Source organism: Rosa chinensis, chromosome 6 (assembly GCF_002994745.2).
Source record: "Rosa chinensis cultivar Old Blush chromosome 6, RchiOBHm-V2, whole genome shotgun sequence".
NCBI classification, from domain to species: Eukaryota; Viridiplantae; Streptophyta; class Magnoliopsida; order Rosales; family Rosaceae; genus Rosa; species Rosa chinensis.
The window spans coordinates 64,867,748-64,886,916 of record NC_037093.1 but is presented as its reverse complement, the minus strand read 5'-3'; the positions used below and the strand labels follow the sequence as shown (position 1 = coordinate 64,886,916).

Genomic DNA, 19,169 nt, shown 5'->3' with positions numbered 1-19,169 from the left:
GATTTGCTCCGCCTGGGGTTGCTTCGATCTTAGGCCTGGGGGCAGCGGCTGGGCGAGCTGATGCCACGGAGAGGCTGGGCGAGGCGAGGCAACCTCGGGGGTGCATACCATGGTCGGAGGACGCCGGAGAAGGGAGAAAAGGCTGGGTCAGGTCGGACTAGACCAGCCGGGTCTGGGGGCACGCGCGAGAGAGAGAGAGAACGGGAGGGGGGGGATGAAAAAAAGAAAAAATTTCCTCATTTGAAACAAAACAGAATTTTTTTTGCTATTTATAGAAAATTCTCATATTTCAAAAATTCATAATAAATTCATACGAACTCTGAATATTGCTTTCCATATATGCACGGGATCGTATCGACGAGCTCTACAACTTTCATGAAGGAAGTTTTCACGACCCCCTGCATAACGTTCGTTTCGAAAATAAAAATCAATTCGAAACTGAATTTCTCATACAAAACATATGTAAGAAAAAATCAATGAACAGTAAAACTGACTAGTTAAGAAACAGAATGGTGGAAACCCATGTCCAGTGGCAGTGAACAGTTTCTTGACTGGTCGATCTCTTGACTTTTCGACCTTGACATTTCTTGACAACGGGTGGACTTGCTCTTAGGATGCGTTGAAATGTCAAAGAGTCCACGTAGGACTCTGACCTTTCAACACACTTAAACCTTTCATCTAGAAAGAAAATGAATCCTTAGACATAAATAACCATGACTAATGAGATGCCTAACCATGGTATGCCAAGTCTTTAACCTTGGACCTCCACCTCTTAGGTCTTGGACAGTCACTATGTTATTGACTTGTCGTCTTGGATGGCAAGGTCAAAGCATATCGTGACCTGGCTATTAGAATAGCATAGTCCGAAGGAATCAGGAGGCTCAACCCCCAAGGCCAAGAATTCGACTCCCAAGACTTAGAAGCCTCGACATCTAAGGATCATGACCACGACTTCCAAGCCTAAAGCCTTGACCTTCTGGCTCACACTTGGACACAGTCAAGGACCAATTCTCACTAACTTTTCCGCGTGTCAAGCTCCGACACCCAGTATGGCTCTCTTGTCATGTCAACAGTGATTCGAGGATAGAGGGTCGTTTACGTGGCGACACCTATCACCAATTCTGTCAAACCTATCCTAGAGTGTCAGTAAGGAGAGAGTGGAGGCTGACACCTCGATTTTATAGGATTGAGCCCATGCCTTTCCCTTTCCACCTCAACCCTCTTCTTCTATAAATACCCAACCTTCACAAGGCTGAAGGGGACTTTAGCTCTTCTTTTCCCCCAAACTATGCTAAAATATCTATGCTATAAAGCTCTTCCAACTAGAGGCTGAGGCTGTGGACAACCAACAAGGGGCTTGGAGGCCCAACACCAGGTGAAGGAAGTCCGAGGCGAGGCTACCAGTTTCACCCAACCAAAGAGCGTGGAGGCCCAACATTAGGTGAAGGAAGTCCGAGGCGAGGCTACCAGTTTCACCCAACCAAAGAGCGTGGAGGCCCAACATCAGGTGAAGGAAGTCCGAGGCGAGGCTATCAGTTTCACCCAACTAAGGAGCGTGGACGCCCAACACTAGGTGAAGGAAGTCTGAGGCGAGGCTATCAGCTTCACCCAACCAAGGAGCATGGAGGCCCAACATCAGGTGAAGGAAGCCCGAGGCGAGGCTATCAGTTTCACCTAACCAAGGAGCGTGGACGCCCAACACTAGGTGAAGGAAGTCTGAGGTGAGGCTATCAGTTTCACCCAACCAAGGAGCGTGGAGACCCAATATAAGGTGAAGGAATCCCGTGACGTCAGTTGAAGAGAGTCTGAGACCAAACTATCAGCTTCACCCAACAAGAGAGCTGTTATGATGAACCTCATGTGGATGTCCAACGTCATGAAGAAGACGATATAAGCCCAAGCCAGACTATCAGTTTCATCCGACAATGGGGCTGGACGCCCAACGCCAGGTGAAGGAAACCCAATGTCGAACTACAAAATTTACCCAACAAGGGAGCTGGACGCCCAACGTTAAGTGGAGGAAGCCCAGGGCAAGTTTATGAGTTTCATCCTACAAGGGAGTAGACAACAAATGGTCATACTTCCATCTATTCTCAAGAATGAATGATCAAGGCCTTCCCGCCTCACTCAAGAAGAAAAGAGCGGTGTCCAAGGCCAAGTTTCCAATCTTACTCAAGGAGGTCGAAGGAAGAGGACCATCGAGGTCTTACTTCAGTAGTTAAGTTACAAGAGATGGATGACCAAGACTAGGCACAGGACCACCAGGGCATACCTTCAGTCACAAGTAGATGACAAAGGCTACTTACATGGTTAAACTAATCGAAGGAAAAGATAGGCCTACTTGAAGAAAACAACCCAACCACTTTACACTTGGATTTTCAACGGAACTTCCGTTGACTCGTTGATGCCGAAATTGACACTAACAAAAGTAGGCCTGGGCACAGTCCCAGCCCGAGGGTCAATATGCCAAGCCCGAGACCGAGCCAGAAGTTTTCGGGTCGGTCTCAGATCAAGTTTTCGGGAAGTCGGGACTGGAGAGAGCCAAGACCGAGTTTTCCAGGCTGGGTTTCTCGGGTTTTCGGGCCTTTTGCACCATCTTGAGATTTGGAACATCCGGTGAAGATCTATCACCGATCCGGCTAGAAGCAGATATGCCAATGAAGAAATTTGAGGAATTTGAGAAGGTCAAGGTTTTGTCGAGGAATTTGACGAAGAAATTCGGCCAGAAACATAATCGTCAGGGCTTAGATGGAGGAATTTGAGGAGGTCAAGGTTGTTGTCATATTGGCAGCGGTGGCCGTGCTCTGGAGAAAGGTAACAATTGACGAAGACACTTCATTGAAGATCAGGGCTGAGGAAGCGAGAAGGAGAATAGACGACAAGAAGAGGTCTCTAGTTTTTGGAGGAGAAGCAAAGTTAGGGACTTGGGGTTGACTGGCATAGGAGAAAGAAGAAGAAGAAGAAGAAGAAGGAGAGAAAAGGAGAGAAGAATTGTGCGGCTGGGAGATTGGAAGAATATTTATATTGGGGTGAGGGTTACATGTGGTAAGGTGTACAAGTTTTTGTTCAGACATCCAATAATTGAATGACATGTGGACTATATTTATATTTCCGGGTTTTCTGATTGGTGGAATCCCGGGCCCGGGACCGGCCCCTTTTTTTCATAAACGGTCCGAGCCTCTCATTTTTCTGTTCTTTTGTTTTTAAAGCCCGGCCTGAACCTTGCGGTCTGGATCGGTCCGATGTGGGTTTTCGGGTTTCCGGGTTCAATTATCTTTTACACACTCATGTTATTGATGCAAAGCAATTTGGAAGTGAAGCAATTGCTAAACTTAAAATACTTAAAAAAAAAAAAAAAAATTTGCTAAACTTACAATGCCAATTGAACGGGTGGCCCTATGGTTTTCATGCAACTTTTGTTCCAAATCCTTGTGATTCTTAATTACCTAGCATTATTGGTCAAAGAACCCGTGGACATAATCCTTAAATTAATACATAATTAATTACTGCTATTAACACGTAATATTTTTCTCTCGTCAGCTAATTAAATTCATTAATATCATTGACTTTCCCTCTTAAAATCTAAAATGAAATATAAAAGGATAAAATTGGTGTTGCACGATTGTAATTTGGCTATATTATGTGAAATTAAAAATAAAAATTTGTATTTACTTACATACCACGACATCTAAAATTGAAGCTTCAAATTTTAGACCTTAATGAGTACCGTATCATTCCTGCATCAGTAAAGTTTTTTCTTTTTTCTTCTTACATAATCACTTTATTTATTATCTCGGCTTGATCAATGTGCCTTGATAGCACTCAGCAACATAGAACTTTTGTGAAAGACTCATTCTTCTTAATGTTTTTGGACGCTACGGCGGTCACCATCAACACAATCAACATGTAGTCCAACAACTTCGAGGCATGCCATAGGACATAGGTGTCTGCAGTCATCAGCTTTTGAACACTTCTGGGCAGGTTTTGTAAGAGGTGCATATTACTCCTGGATGTTGCGGGAGTCGGGAGAGTTGACACGTGCATAAACCTTTAAAACACAAAACAAGGGTTCCTCGGCCAGCACATGCAGTTCTATTGCAGTCCGAAATCTTGTGGCAATACTCCAGAGCTTCTGCTCCTGGCAACTTTGAGAATGAGTGTACACCTGCTCGATTGCACGCAATTAATTAGTGCTAATAATGTAAGTGACACTATTGTTCCGACATGACTTTGAATATCAAATTAAAAGATACTGAAACTCACAGCAAATGACGTACGACGAAGAAGACGACGAGCCAGCTGAAAGCCTTCTCCATTTTTATATTGATCGATCCTGAAGGTTTTCTCTGCAGTATGATAGTACCTGGCATCAGTGAAGCTGTATGTGGAGGGTCACGGCTTTTGTAGCTAGCGTTTACGTTCAACTATGAAGTAGTCATATTATCAGGAGCACAAATTTAAGCACGGTTAATAACCTTAATATTTTATAAACTTCTGTGTGATTATATACGTAAACAAAATACTTTTATATGTACCCAATTGATCTTACGCACGTAGAGACAATTCTCAAACAGCTATGTATGTTTGGAGTGATGCATCGCGACATGTTTTGATTCCCTTCATGGCCTTATCTAGATAATATCTTATAGATGAAACCAAGGTCTCGAGATATGAAAATTGTACATGCTAGTGGGCTTGATTATTATGTCGTTATACAAACTTACAAAGGCTGTACAGAACTTCATTTAATTAAATTGGTCAAAGCTTGCTATCTTGTCTCGAACTAACATCTTTCTCAGAAGAACTTTGATTCAGAGTATTCCGATAATTGCGGGCTTAGCTATTTTTCATTGCAGCCAACTTAGTTTGAACTAATCTCATCAAAGTTTGGGTTTTTGTACGTAATGCATCAATAAACAGAGAGAATTAATTATTCTATGGTTCTAAACTATCATGTGGCATTGTCATGTGGTGGTTCATGTCAAGAATATCACTCGAATTTAGTGAGGACCTTGCGAGAGGTGGAAAAAAAAATTAAATTAAGTGACTAATCAAAAATAAATACAAGTTATATAAACAGATGACATCAATCTAAACTACCACATGTACCGTACCGTATAATAATTTTCCAACAGAGAGTTAGTTTGTTGATCTCTTTCAAATCACATGCACGTTCTCATATAAGGAATCGAGACGAGTCAGGCACCATTTTAATATCGTATCATATCATGCAGCAGTTCTTTCCCTGTCTATATATATACATATATAGATGCGAGTTAGAGATAAGGAGATAGTAAAAGAAAATTACAATGGCAATCTCTTCGTATAATGCTTTACAAGTAAACGGGTCATTGCAAAGCTGTCTCATCTCCCACAGCTTTAATCATCTCAAAACCTCACTTTCCTCAACTGTTAAGGTAATACATACATATCATCTGTACGTTAATTATCAGCAGTTATATGTGGCTTTCTGATGATCATATATGAACTTTGATCGGATCCATCGATTTAACTTACATCTGTTTGATTACAAATGCAGCCTTTCTTCAAAGAGTTGCAGCAATTGCTTCCGATGAAGGTGGATGTCTCGAAAACCATGAAGAACACTTCCGGGAAAATGTTAGATGCAGTTGTGGACTCCCTGTTCCAATTTGTGGATATACCCTCACTCCCATCTCAGGTTATTATTTTCAGTCCGACAATTAATGATATATTGCTACACTTATAGATAATTAGACGCCACAATACGTATGGGATTATGGGTTATTTCTTTGTTCCCTTGAGATATAGTCTCCAGTACGTTATTTCTAGGTTTTATTTAATACTGTTATTTCTACAGCATGCATTGACGGATTCAGGGGAGGGTGAGAGTGGGCAACTGGCCAACATTAACTTTTTCCGGTCAGCCATAAATTATGTTTGTTGGGCAGCTGCTATTCTTTGAATCTTTGATAGACATTGAAGAAGAGGGCAAATTCGTTATTTACTTGATTACAAGGGCAAACTACAGATACATAGAAGAGGAGACGTTGGGCATTCATTCTTATTTGAATGACTTTACTCAAAAAGGACCCCATTTTAAAGTGAGATTTTTTTACCGACTGAAAGTTCACTTCGTCCCTTCCGCGAATTGGCTCCTCTGATTTTCTTTCTTACTTCTTGTGCACCGGTCAATTTGATACCCACACTCTCAATGTTATCAATGTGATACCTGAATACTTATTTTACTATCGACGACATACATCCGTTAGATTTTCTTGATGGAGACGTTAGAACAGTGACGTGACAAGTACGTATCACATATTTTTCTCTGTTATTAAGGGCAAAATTGTCTTTCTCTACCAATTAATTTTAAATTTATATATCTTTCTTTTTAATTCTTTTTTCCTTTCTTCTTCTTCCTCATTTACTTTCTTCTTCCCCCGTCCTCATAGCAAACCCAGAAAATCTAGATCGCTTTCTTTCCCATCAAACCCAACAATTTCTCAATTCCACCCATCATATCCAAAACCCCCAATCCTGCTAGAAAACCCTAACCAGAAACCAATTCTTGCAATTACACCCAATTTCCTGGATGAAATTTTCGAAGAAGAAGCCATCATCAAGAAGCATGGGATCATCGTCTTCATCCAAAAGCCATCGCAATGCTGCAAGATTCACTATGGCCAATTGGCAAGTTAGCCATTGCTCTCCTTTTGTCATATTCATCTCGAAGGCTGCTGCGAAAACCCTCCTTCAAAGCCATTGATGAATACCCAGTTCCAGAAATTTGCACACTACAATCTAAACAATTCACATCATCAGGCAATCCATTATCAAACCAGAGTTCCGGTCAATTTCAATTCTCACTTCCAAATTACAATATTAGAATATTCCTATACAGAGTTAACAAGAAGCTACTAGATCCCTAAATGAAGTAAGCAACGTACTTAAGTTGAAGTAAGAAAAACTCAAAACAAAGCAAGAATGCAACTGATCATCTCAGATCTGAAAAAAAAATCCAAACCTTCTCGCGAGCCTTCTCGACCTCCTCGGGAGTTCCGAGCTTGGTCTTTTAATGATCATTTGTGTTTAATTTGAATATGAATAATATTTTGCTTCTAATTTTCGATGTCTCACAGACTGCCGAATCCATTCTCACACTCAAGGTTCCTTGGGGGAGAATGAGAGTGGTGTTGGGTTGGATTTGGTTTTGGTGGTGGTTGGGTCAAAACCTTACAAGGTTAAAGCTCTATTGGATTCGGATGGATAGAGTTAAAAGAGAGAGAAGGAGAGACCTGCCATTCTTCTATGTTCTCTGGAACAAGTCAACAAACCAGACAAGAGAATCCTGTCGATGAACAAACAATGAAACAATTGACCCATAATTTTTCTTTTTCCAGAAGAAAAAAAAAACAATTAAGTAAGTAGGATTTGATTAGTTACTTAAACCTCCGCGATCCTTGAACGTTTTAGTACTCTTGTAACTCAATTCATTCAAATTCTCGGACTTAACAGCATCATCAACAGCATCCAAGATGATGAAAACCCAGAAATTTGGTAGCCTTAATATGGCTTGATTTAGTAATTTAAAAAAGAAGAAGAAGAAAAGAAAGAGAAAAATAAATTAGCAAAAGGAAAGGGTAAATTGGTCATTTACTCTCTTTTTTCCCTCCACGTGCTTGCCACGTCATTGTTCTAACGTCTCCGTCAAAAAAATCTAACGGATGCATGTCGTTGATAGCAAAATAAGTGTTTAGATATCACATTAATAACACTGGGAGTGTGGGTATCAAATTGGCCGGGGCACAAGAGTTGAGGGACTGTTAGTGCATTTTTCTCTTTATTGTACTATAACCTATTAATTTACAATTAACCACAAAAGTATATCATCATCTTTTATCTTCAATATTTGGCCTTTCTATAATGTTTATTTGTTTATAGTTAATTGTTGATTGCTAATTGTTAATTGTTTTGTTGGATAGTATGATTGCCTCTAAACCAACAACATTTTTTTATAGATTCCACTTAAGTGATAGATTCCGTAAGTCTACCTTAGTTGTATAGCAAGATTGAAATGTGAAACCCACAATCTTTTCGTCGACAATTATAGATCAAAATTTGTAGTATTCGTTGATTTTGTGGAGAATGACTAATATGTTTAAGGAAAACTGAAATTTGGAGAGAATTGAGTCGTACTTTCATTGATAATAGGGACCTCTTTATATAGGGCTTCAAATATTCTGTCCCCAAAATCCTGTCTCTCTCCCTGTCCCCCTATAAAAACTTGACATTTGGCAATGAAACTTGACACCTGGCCACAATTAACGCCGTAACACCGATCGTTTCTGAAAATAAAAAGAACATCCCGTGCCGTCTCCCACTCTTCATCCATTTCTATTCAAAAACCCACCATTCATCCTTTCTAATTTTGATTCTTCAAATCATCATCATTAACAAGAAAAATCATGAAATTATTCCATAATTTGGTCTTTAACAGAGCTTTCATTTTGTGGAAACTGGAATCATGATTAGCTTTCTTGGAAATTTCTATCCGATTCCAGATTTCCAGATTGATGATTCCAGAAGAATCAAAGGAAGAACCCAGAAAAACCAGGTCTGAGTCACAACATTTTAGCATCCAAAACCTAGAAATTCTATCTCTAAAACATGAGCCAACCTTCTTAAACCAAAACTATTAGCTCCAATTGCAGATTCCAAATCCTTGAGGTACGTAAAGATACTTACAAGCTAGAATAGATTCCCTTCAAAATCCAATTATAATCAATACCCAGATAGGGGAAATGGAAGAACAAGGACACAATTCAATGATCTATTTTTAGTTTACAACCAAATGAATTAAATGAAACCCAAGTACCAGAAGAATTAATTGAATGTTTCTCAAGTACTTCAAGTAAGGGACCTTCGAACATGGTTGAAGATTGAGCACTTGAGCACCTTGTTTTGATTCTGTTTAAAAAAAAAACACAAAATTGCATGAGTATTTTATTTGATCTGGAAACTTGCAAGAGTAAAGCAATAGAGTTGTAGAGACTTGAAGAGTAAACGGAAGGGAACTAACGGTGTCAAAGAGCTGTCAATGAAGTGGCCAGGTGTCAAGTTTCATTGCCAAATGTCAAGTTTCATTGCCAAATGTCAAGTTTTTATAGGGAGACAGGGAGAGAGACAGAGTTTTGGGGACAGAAGATTTGAAGCCTTTATATAGAGGATTACAAGATATAGAATCAGAGTTGTACAAGGAAAGATAATCGTACAATTAATCAGATATCTATGAATATCTTCGAGAATATCTCTAATTCAAAACTCTATTACAACTAGGTCAAGTAACCTAGAGTTTGGGTCAGACACATATTCTGGATTTACTTGAACACTCCCCCTTGTGTCGCCCAAACGTGGTGCTCATCTCGTTGCCTCATTAAAAACCTTGTCGAGTAACAAAAACTCTATGGGACAAAAATAACCTCGGTCGAAAGGGAAAAAGAGCACAACACACCCTTCACGTTTTGAGACTACACATGTAGACATCTCCTCCTGATGACTATGGTCATGGGAGTTCAGATAACTTCCGCAAATGATGCTACCAACATGTTTCTCGAAAGTAGAATGTAGTCACTGACTTAGTGAGCAAGTCTGTCACGCTGTCCTCAGATCAAACCTAGTTCACTTTGATCTTGAGGAGGGTCTGTTGTTGCTGATTATGCTTGGTGTTGTCGCTTTTGATGTAGCCTTGCTTCATTTGTTCAAAATAAGCAGCATTATCCTAAATGCTCGTAGACTCATTTGTGGTAGACTTCAAACCACAATTGCTTTGAACATGCGTAATTATGGATCCAATCCATATACATTCACAAATCGCTTCGTGAAGAGCAGAAATCTCTGCATGGTTTGAAGAAGTAGCGATTAGGGTCTATCTTGTAAACCTCTAAGATATCACAGTCTTTACCCATGGTGAACACATAACCAGTTTGGGAATGACCTTTGTGTGGGTCAGAGAGATACCCAACATCATCAAAACCTTCCAAAACACATGTCATTTTGGGATGGGGATAGAGAACGCAGGCTAGAGTTGGCGGCGTTCCTGGTGTGTGATGGGTCCGAATCCATTGTCCCTCTGTAAGGATAGAACAAGCTCATATCAATCGTACATCTCATGTACCAAAAGATATCTTTTACATCAATCCAATGACGTCGCGTTGGCGCAAAGCTATATCTAGCTAACAAGTTCACCGCATATGAGATGTTCGGTCTTGTGCATTTAGCTAAGTACAATAATGCTCCTATTGTACTTATTTAGGGCACTTTCTCCTCTAGCACATCTTCGCCATCATCCTTCCGAAGAAGAGGATTATTTTCAGGATCAAGACTACGGAAGATCAGGGGGGTGCTTGAAGGCTTGACCTTGTCAAAATGCCTAAGCATCTATCAACACATTGCTCAAGTTCCAAATCAAGACAGAATTGTGTTCTCCCAAAATCTTTCATCTCAAAATCGGATTTCAAGTGTTCAGCGGTTTCCCTTAACTCTTTAAGGGCTTCCAATGAAGACATGTCCAACATGAACAGCGATAGAATCTGAAACTTGATATGGAAACGCGCGAGCATATCTCTTCCCAATCAAGTAGTCACTTTAGTGAGCGTTTCAACCTTATTGTAAACGCACTCCGTGGTCTAGAGCCACATGACTTGGGTAAATGAAGTTCACCATGAACCTTCATGTATATTCTGTATCTAGATCCCCATAGAGATACGTAGTGACCACATTTATAAGCTGCATGTTCAGTTATTTGGAGACTACCAAAATGACAGGGTAATGGAGTGCAATGACATCCATTACAAGAGAATATGTCTCATCGTAGTCGATTCCAGGGATATCTGTGAGAAGCCTTGCGCCATAAAGGGAGATTACTATTTTTTTTTCTCATCACGCTTTCTAACGAAGACCCATTATTCAACAGGTTTTATGTCAGGAGGTGTTGGCATCACTGGCTCAAAAACCTTCCTCTTCATTAGAGAATCCAACTTAACATAGATCGCATATTTTCATTTAGGCCTAATATCTCTACGTTGGCATTCATTCATCAACGGAGCGTGGTTCAATTCCATCATACTCAACAAACTCATGCGCAACGAAATGCGCGATTACATCATCAATCATGATGGAGTTTCTATCCTACGTCTCATGTACACTAGTGTAATTTTCATAGAGCTCTATATTCTCAAGAATAGGTTTTGGCGTTGAGGGGTCCCCCAACGATAACTATAATCTGGAGGAATCTCATGAGACAGATTTTGAGTGTTGATGATCAAAGGATTGAAATGTGCCAAAGTATCATTTGAACCCACGAGCCTCCTACACATTCTAGCTGGGGCCATGACCTATAACACCAAAGTGCCACTCACTTTGGCGTTGGTGCCATGCCTACCTCTGTGTAGGGTGGCGCTACGTCCTCTTGTAGGGACGTCCTTCCTTGCAGGCATAATTGCAGTAAATATGTGTGATCTCGTCACTTTAACAAGGATTGAGATGAGACATAGTGGGGACATGTCATGACAATTCCTGTCATTCCTGCTAAACATTTGTGTTTTTATCTCCCCCTAACGACTAGAAGACTGTCTCATCAAAGTGACAATCTTCAAGACATGTAATAAAGGGATCGCCTAGCAAGGGCATTAAGTGGCAGACGATTGTTGGAATCTCAAATCTAACGTAGTTGCCCATTCGTCTATATTGACCCATCATAGTGTGCTGTGGCGGCACAATTGGTACATAAATGACACACTTAAATTTGCGTAAGTACGAGATGGTACCCAGTCACTAGCTGTAATGTAGAGGTAGATTGAGTGACAGTTGGTTGTAGACGAATTAGCATAGTTGCATGCGATATTGCATCACCCCAAGCGGATATAAGGAGATTGGTGAGCATTACCAATATCCAGGCTACCATCATAGTCGTTTCCGCGAGACTATTTGGGTGTGTACATGAGAATATGATGTCTAACATCAGTCCCAGTGATATGCAATAACCATCGAAAGTCTTCGATGTAAACTCTCTAACAATGTCAAATCCAATTGACTAAATAGGATGATCCGGAGAGTGAGTCCGTTGTCATATGGGAGTGTAGCATAAGCAGCATTTATGAGTGGACAATGACATAACACGCGACCAGCGTGTTTGCTTATCAACCAACATCGTGAAATATTTAAGTGTCCGCAAGTTGGTTGAATCAGTCCACAGAATCCTCAAGGATTCTATGTAAAAAGAGAATGAATATTTTCATATCCTATGCATAGGACGGTCTCAATATTAATTTCCCTAAGGAACAGGCTTTGTAAATAGAGCGAGAGGCTTTAGAAGAAACCAATGAGGATTTTGGTTGGGCCTAAGCGTTCAAAACACTATTTGAAGTAAAGTTGGTGATTGCAACATCATCGAGGGTGCCATCACCATGATGGACGCCATCCATGGCATCATGGATAAGTATTGTGCCAGTCCTCGGCTGGTGGTGGACGGCGGCTGCACCAGAGACAGCGGCGGCAGTCACACTTAGTCCAGGAATCAACTTTTGATTCATGCTTCGTTTCGCTCTAGAGAATGGACATCCATGTGAAGTCTTTAGTAGACGGATCATCATATCATGACCAGGATGACTTATCTTGTTGTGACAAAGCCAATATGTGTCTAAATCCAAAAGATCTTCTCTCATAACTTTATTGGATTTAATAGCTCGAATAGTGATATAGAGTCCACTAGAGAGACACATAAACTTCTCTAAGACACGCATTTGTTCGCAATCATTAATGGTATTGCAAAGGAACTCATTTTCGTTCTCTACATGCGTTTTCACATGGAATCATTTGGCTTGAATAGCTCAATAGGGTGTGTCTGGCCCTAGGAGCGTAGAGAGCTTTTGCAACATTAATCAAGGTGCCATTTGACAATGGGAACTTCGGCTATTCCATATCGTTGAACTAATACTGATGGCCCAGCCATCATAGTCACAAAGTAATATGCTCAGAATCAAAATTGAGTCATGAAAAGAACTCGAAATTTTATTCATAAGCTAATAGAGTACATCATTGTTTCTTAACTATTGAGAGAATCTAATCCAAATACTAGCTAATGCAAAACAAAGGTAGTCGTTTGACTTCTTTCGGTAACTCCAAAATAAATTTGACCAAGTGAGTAGAGAGATGTCGGTGGAGCAAGGCTTGCTTAAGTACCACTTATCTCAAAACCTTCCTAAACATCATACTCATTTTGGATGAGCCTATGTGAAGAAAACTAAACCAATGGTATTTACTACAAAGTATATGACAATTGCCTATTACATCTCTTGAAAAAATAAAGACTTAAACAGAACTGACGATCTATTGAAGTATCCCTAAGATTAGGGTTTCGCTCTTGGCGCCTCTCTTAGGGGCACGACTATAATTGGACTCCGGAATATGCTCTGTTTCCACGGATCTCGAATTATAGTTCTTCACAAGGATGTAGTCATGCTTTTCATCAACATTCATAGCTCCAATAAACTCATGAAATCTTATGATTCGTCCTGCAGTAACATCGATTCGATAGTTCTTAGCAACCATCAATGCCGAGACAGGGAATGTAGAGAGAGTCTTCTCAATCAATATCGCATCTGTGATCTCTTTACCACAGAATTCCATTAAGAATTTAATGTGATGTGCTTCCGAGTTGTAGTCAAGAACTGACTTGAAATCATAGAAGCGGAGGCGATGCCATCTCACTTCTAGGTCATGAAGTAAGGAGTCACGGACGTTGCCAAATCTTTCGTCGAGTGAGACCAATAGCATTCTGGGGTCTTCTTCATTCATACACTCGTACTGGAGCAAAACATCCATATGTCGAGTCATTAGGATGATTGCTTTCGCTTTATTTGCCTCTAATGCTGCTCTATTTGATTCCGAAGCTTGAGTTTGCTCAACAGTTAGCATGTCCTGGTTAGGTACGAGAATCTTATCCAGGATTTCATCGGCCTTAAGATGCTGGCTGACATCACGAACCCACCTGTGATATCCAGAGCCAGTTGTTTCCAATAGAGCAAAGTCCAATTTGTTCAAGTTACACATCCTGAAAGAGAACAAGAAAAATGGTTAGTTTCGGAGCGGAAAAAGCTACCACGAAAACATATAAAATTTCTAACCGTAATCACTCCCAAGAAATTAGGAATTTCTTAACGTAATCGCTTCCAAGAAATTCACTTCCAAGAGGTATTGGATTAGATCAAAACAATGACTTAAGTGGTCGATCATAAATTCTCTACAAACTCAAAGTTTGGAGATCTCAACAAGCTCCAAGTTTGGAGTAAGCATGAAGCCCCACAATTTGGCTTAATTAGGTATCCCCTATGATGAAGAAAGGGGAGTAGAAGAAGGGAGTTTGCAAGTCCCCGAGAAAAGAAGAGAAATTGAAAAAACTCAAAAACGGAAATTTTGAGTAAAACATACCTCTTAGGGTTGCAGTGTGCCTTTGATCCTTGTTGTAGGATTGCGGCCGAGCTTTCGATCATTGGTCGGGATTGCAGAAGCTGCTTCAATTTTGATTACGTGCAGTAGAACTTCAATCTTGGTTACGTGCAGTCGAACTTTAATCTTGGTTACGGAATTGTAGAGACTACTTCAATCCTAGTTTCGTGGAGTAGAACTTCAATCTTAGTTACGTGCAGTCGAACTTTAATCTTAGTTACAGGATTGCAGAGGTTACTTCAATCTTGGTTACAGCAGATGGCGAAGCAGATTGCGTGTGGAGCTGCTGCCGAGGGTTGAAGGAGGGGTCCTTGATGCACAGGGGCAACGAGGGTGCACGGGCGGTGGCGAGGCTAGCACGGGCAACTGAGGCATTGGCGGTGGGTAGGGTTTTTGGGTTTTGGTTTTTGGGATTTCAGGGTTAGGGCTTCGTGCTGATAACGTGTTTAAGGAAAACTGAAATTGGGAGAGAATTGAGTCGTACTTTTATTGATAATAGAGACCTCTTTATATAGAGGATTACAAGACATAGAATCAAAGTTGTATAAGGAAAGATAATTATACAATTAATCATATATCTATGAATATCTCCGAGAATATCTCTAATTCAAAACCCTATTACAACTAGGTCAAGTAACCTAGAGTTTGGGTTAGACACATATTCTGGATTTATTGAACATAATATATATTTTTGATTATTATTATTAAATTTGCCTTGGTCTTCTCTTAGTTTTAAACTTTAATTTGCCCTATGTGATCAAAATTTATGGCTCTACCACTGACCAAATGTACGTAATATGTTATGATCGTGTGCTTGCAGAAAAACTTTTTACCTATTGAAGAGATCGGAGAACTTGTTGAAGTCACCTGCACCTTAGGAGAAATTCCTGCTGATTTTGCTGAGGGTTTTCATTAGAAATGGTATACATGCATAAACACAAAATGAGGATCATTCTGAAAATAAACACAATAAAAGCACATAATATTTAAAATTAAATATAAGCTGCATGCATACAAATGATATGGGAAATTCTACAATGTGTTAACGTATGACATGTATACAATTGCCTTAAAGTGGTAAAATGAGTCCTTAAAATAGTAATATTAGTTCTTAAAGTCGTAACATGAGTTCATAAAGTTGTAAATTTTCTTAGTTACCACATGAGACCTCAAGTGGCAAAATGAGTCATTAAAGTGGTAAAACGAGTCTTCAAAGTGATAAAAATAGTTGATGTATGAAAAATATTAACATACGATAGCCTTACCCGTTTTAACTGCATAAAAGTTAATTAGCTCTCTTGCTCTATTCCTTATAAAGGGGTTTGTATAATTACTTGACTACTCTAGCTACCTGATTTAATGATACGTACTCCATGCAGGCAGTAATCCTTTGTTTGGAGGTCTAAAATCAGCAGTTTCGATCTTCGGAGAATCACACAATATTTGGGTAGAGGGAGAAGGAATGCTCCATGCTCTATACTTCAAGAAAGACGATGACTGTGGAAGTTGGATCATCTCATATAAGAATAGATATGTTGAGAGTGAGACATTTAAGATAGAAACTCAACGAAATAAACCAGGTTTCTTACCGGCCCTTGCAGGAGACGCTCCAGCAATTATAGCAGCATTTCTTTTAAATTCGGTAACTAATTGATTTAATTATATTCTATTTGCTTTTATCATAGTACTTATATTGATAAAGTAATCTGAGGTTCACATTCAAAACCAATTGGCAATGGATGGAGTGGCTCCAACCCTTATAAACCCATAGACAAGGTCCTATTTTTCTCATGTGGGATGTATATATATTGTTAACACACCTCCGCGTGTGGCAAATTTTCAAGCCATACACGTGGAACTTTGGGTGACGTGGAGCCCGTGTGGCCATAAGCCATGCACACGTGAGTAACCTGGCTCTGATACCATGATAAAGTAATCAGGGGTTCACATCCAAAACCAATTGGCAATGGATGGAGTGGCCCAAAGACTTATAAACTCATAGGCAATGTACCATTTTTCCCTTGTGGGATGTATATATTCTCAACATGTATGTATTAAAAAATTGATGAAAACTCTGGTCGATTATGCCCTTGTTTTCTTAATCTAGATCTTTCGTATGTATATATACTTTGTTGCAGTTGAGATTTGGGACAGTCATCAAACACATGAGCAACACCAATGTTTTCGAGCATTCAGGGAAAATTTACTCAATTGCAGAGAACTATCTACCTCAAGAGGTGGACATTTCAACCTTGGAAACCATTTGTGATTGGGATGTCAATGGAACTTGGGATCGACCTTTCACAAGTCATCCAAAGGTACGTTTTACACTTTTAGTTAATTAATAATCTTCTCTTATGTTATAAAATCCCTAATTTAACTAATTAATTGATTCTACATGCTTTAATTCACCTTTCACATATCGATCAATGCAGAAAGCTCCAAACGGAGAGTTAGTCGTGATGGGGACAGATGCATGGAAACCTTACTATGTTTTAGGGGTCATCTCTGGTCTGCACTCGATCTTTATCATCGATGATCATTTGATTATTGTAATTGCTTTAATTAAAGTGGCTAATACATGATCAATTGCTTGTTAATCACTTCAGCTGATGGAAAGAAAGTGCACAAGGTTGATCTCAAATTTAAAAGATGTGTGTTCAGTCATGATATAGGAGTCACGCAAAAGTAAGTTACATGATATAGTACGTAGTCACCCATATACAAACCAGTGGCGATTTCAAATGTTTATTGTTAATTAATTTAATTAGTTAATTCACAGATTTTTTTTTTTTTTTGGTCGTCAGCTACAATGTAATCCTTGATCATCCCCTCACATTGGATGTAAAGAGACTCACCATGGGAGGCCAGTAAGTAATTGCATGTTCTTTCTGTAACTCTTAGTTTCTTTTTTTTTTGTCAATCTTAGCTTATTTGTTGAAATATTAATTGCTTAAAGATCATGATCAACCATCATCAAGTAGCTAAACTATGGTCATTCATGGAGTTACATAACGAATTATTTACACTTTGTATAGAATAATGCAGTATGAAAAGGAAGAGTACGCTAGAATTGGGGTCATGCCTCGTTATGGAGATGCAGAGTCTGTCAAATGGTTTGAGGTACAGACCAATTGCACACTTCACTTTCTCAATTGCTTTGAGAATGCTAATCAGGTAATTAAAATACAGAATATCACCACTCACTTTTATTGAATTGGTATGGTATTCTTGATTAATCCATGTATTTTGTTAATGACAAACGAGAACAGGTTATAGTCAGGGGATGTAGGGCTCTCACATCTGTTGTATCAGATCCTGACGGCAGCCTAAACCCTTATGAATGGTGTTTGGCTCCAAAACCAGCTGGTGTGCAAACAGTCTCTTTTGGGCGAGTGGTTGCGCAGGCGTGCCAGCACCGCGGGGTGCAGTCGTTGGGGTAGTCCCGTGACCTGACTTCTTGAACTTACTTTTGGGCTCAAACAAATGGTTCTCCAAAGGGTTCATCTTTGCTGGTGATCATGATTCTGCAGAGGTTGGATATCTCTTTACGCATTTATACGAATGGAGATTGAACATGTTATCTGGGAAAGTTGAGGAGAGAAACTTAACTGGATCCGAATACTCCATGGATTTCCCTTTCATCAATGAACAATTTACTGGTTTAAAACACAAGTATGGATATACTCAGGTCATTGATTCCGGGGCAAGCTCTATATGTGGTAAGAAATTCTAAATTCTGATTGGCTTAATTAAAAAACTGTCCAATCGATGACTTGAGAGTTTAGATCTTCTTTGTATTAGGCATGGCTAAATTTGGATCTCTAGCCAAATTATATTTGGAAGAATCAGATTCTACAAAATCTGTGGTAAGGACTTTATATTAATTAGAAAAAAACCATCTTACTATATCATTACTGTATCAAGTATAAAACTAGTAACTTTTGATTGTTTCATATTATCAGGAGGGAAGGGGTGAGCACTTGATAAAGGTGGAATACCATAAGTTTGAGGACAACAACTTTTGCAGTGGAAGTGCTTTTGTCCCCAGAAATTGAGGCATCGAGGAAGATGATGGCTGGATTATCACTTTTGTCCACAATGAAGAAACTGATGTGACCCAAGTGAGTTCTCAGGTCTATACGTATTTTGTGTATATACACATATACAGCATTATAGCCAAGTAACATTTTCTGGTATAAACACTTGCAGGTTCATATCATTGATGCACAGGATTTTGAAGGTGAAGCGATTGCGAAACTTACATTGCCACAACGGGTGCCCTATGGTTTTCATTCAACCTTTCTGTCAATGCCAGCTTGTCAATCTTAGACTGGTTAATGGTTTCTTCAGAGATCCCGTATGTTTCAATAGCTATGGTCTAGTGTAGCCATGAATTTTCTCCATGTCAGACCAGAAAAAATAAAGTTTCAATTTCAACGAGAATAATTGGCGTCTTCTTCTTTTTTGGTCAATGAGAATAATTAGTTGAAGATGGAAACAAAAATGACCACATTAAGTAGAGTTCTACCTCATCGAATTTTCCCAACAACAGTCGCTGCAGCTACTACATATGTAACAATCAAAACACACCAGCAAAAATTGCTGACTATTAGTATGTCTGCCTACTCTATATATTATTTTTTTTAAGGCCTTCAAACCTGTATTTATTTTTACAGGCA

The 19,169-nt window shown here is 39.5% G+C and overlaps 1 pseudogene; it reads left to right on the top strand.

The window, feature by feature from the left end:
• The first annotated feature begins 5,301 nt into the window (after positions 1 to 5,301).
• Positions 5,302 to 19,161, top strand: LOC112172869 (annotated as a pseudogene).
• Positions 19,162 to 19,169: the final 8 nt, after the last annotated feature.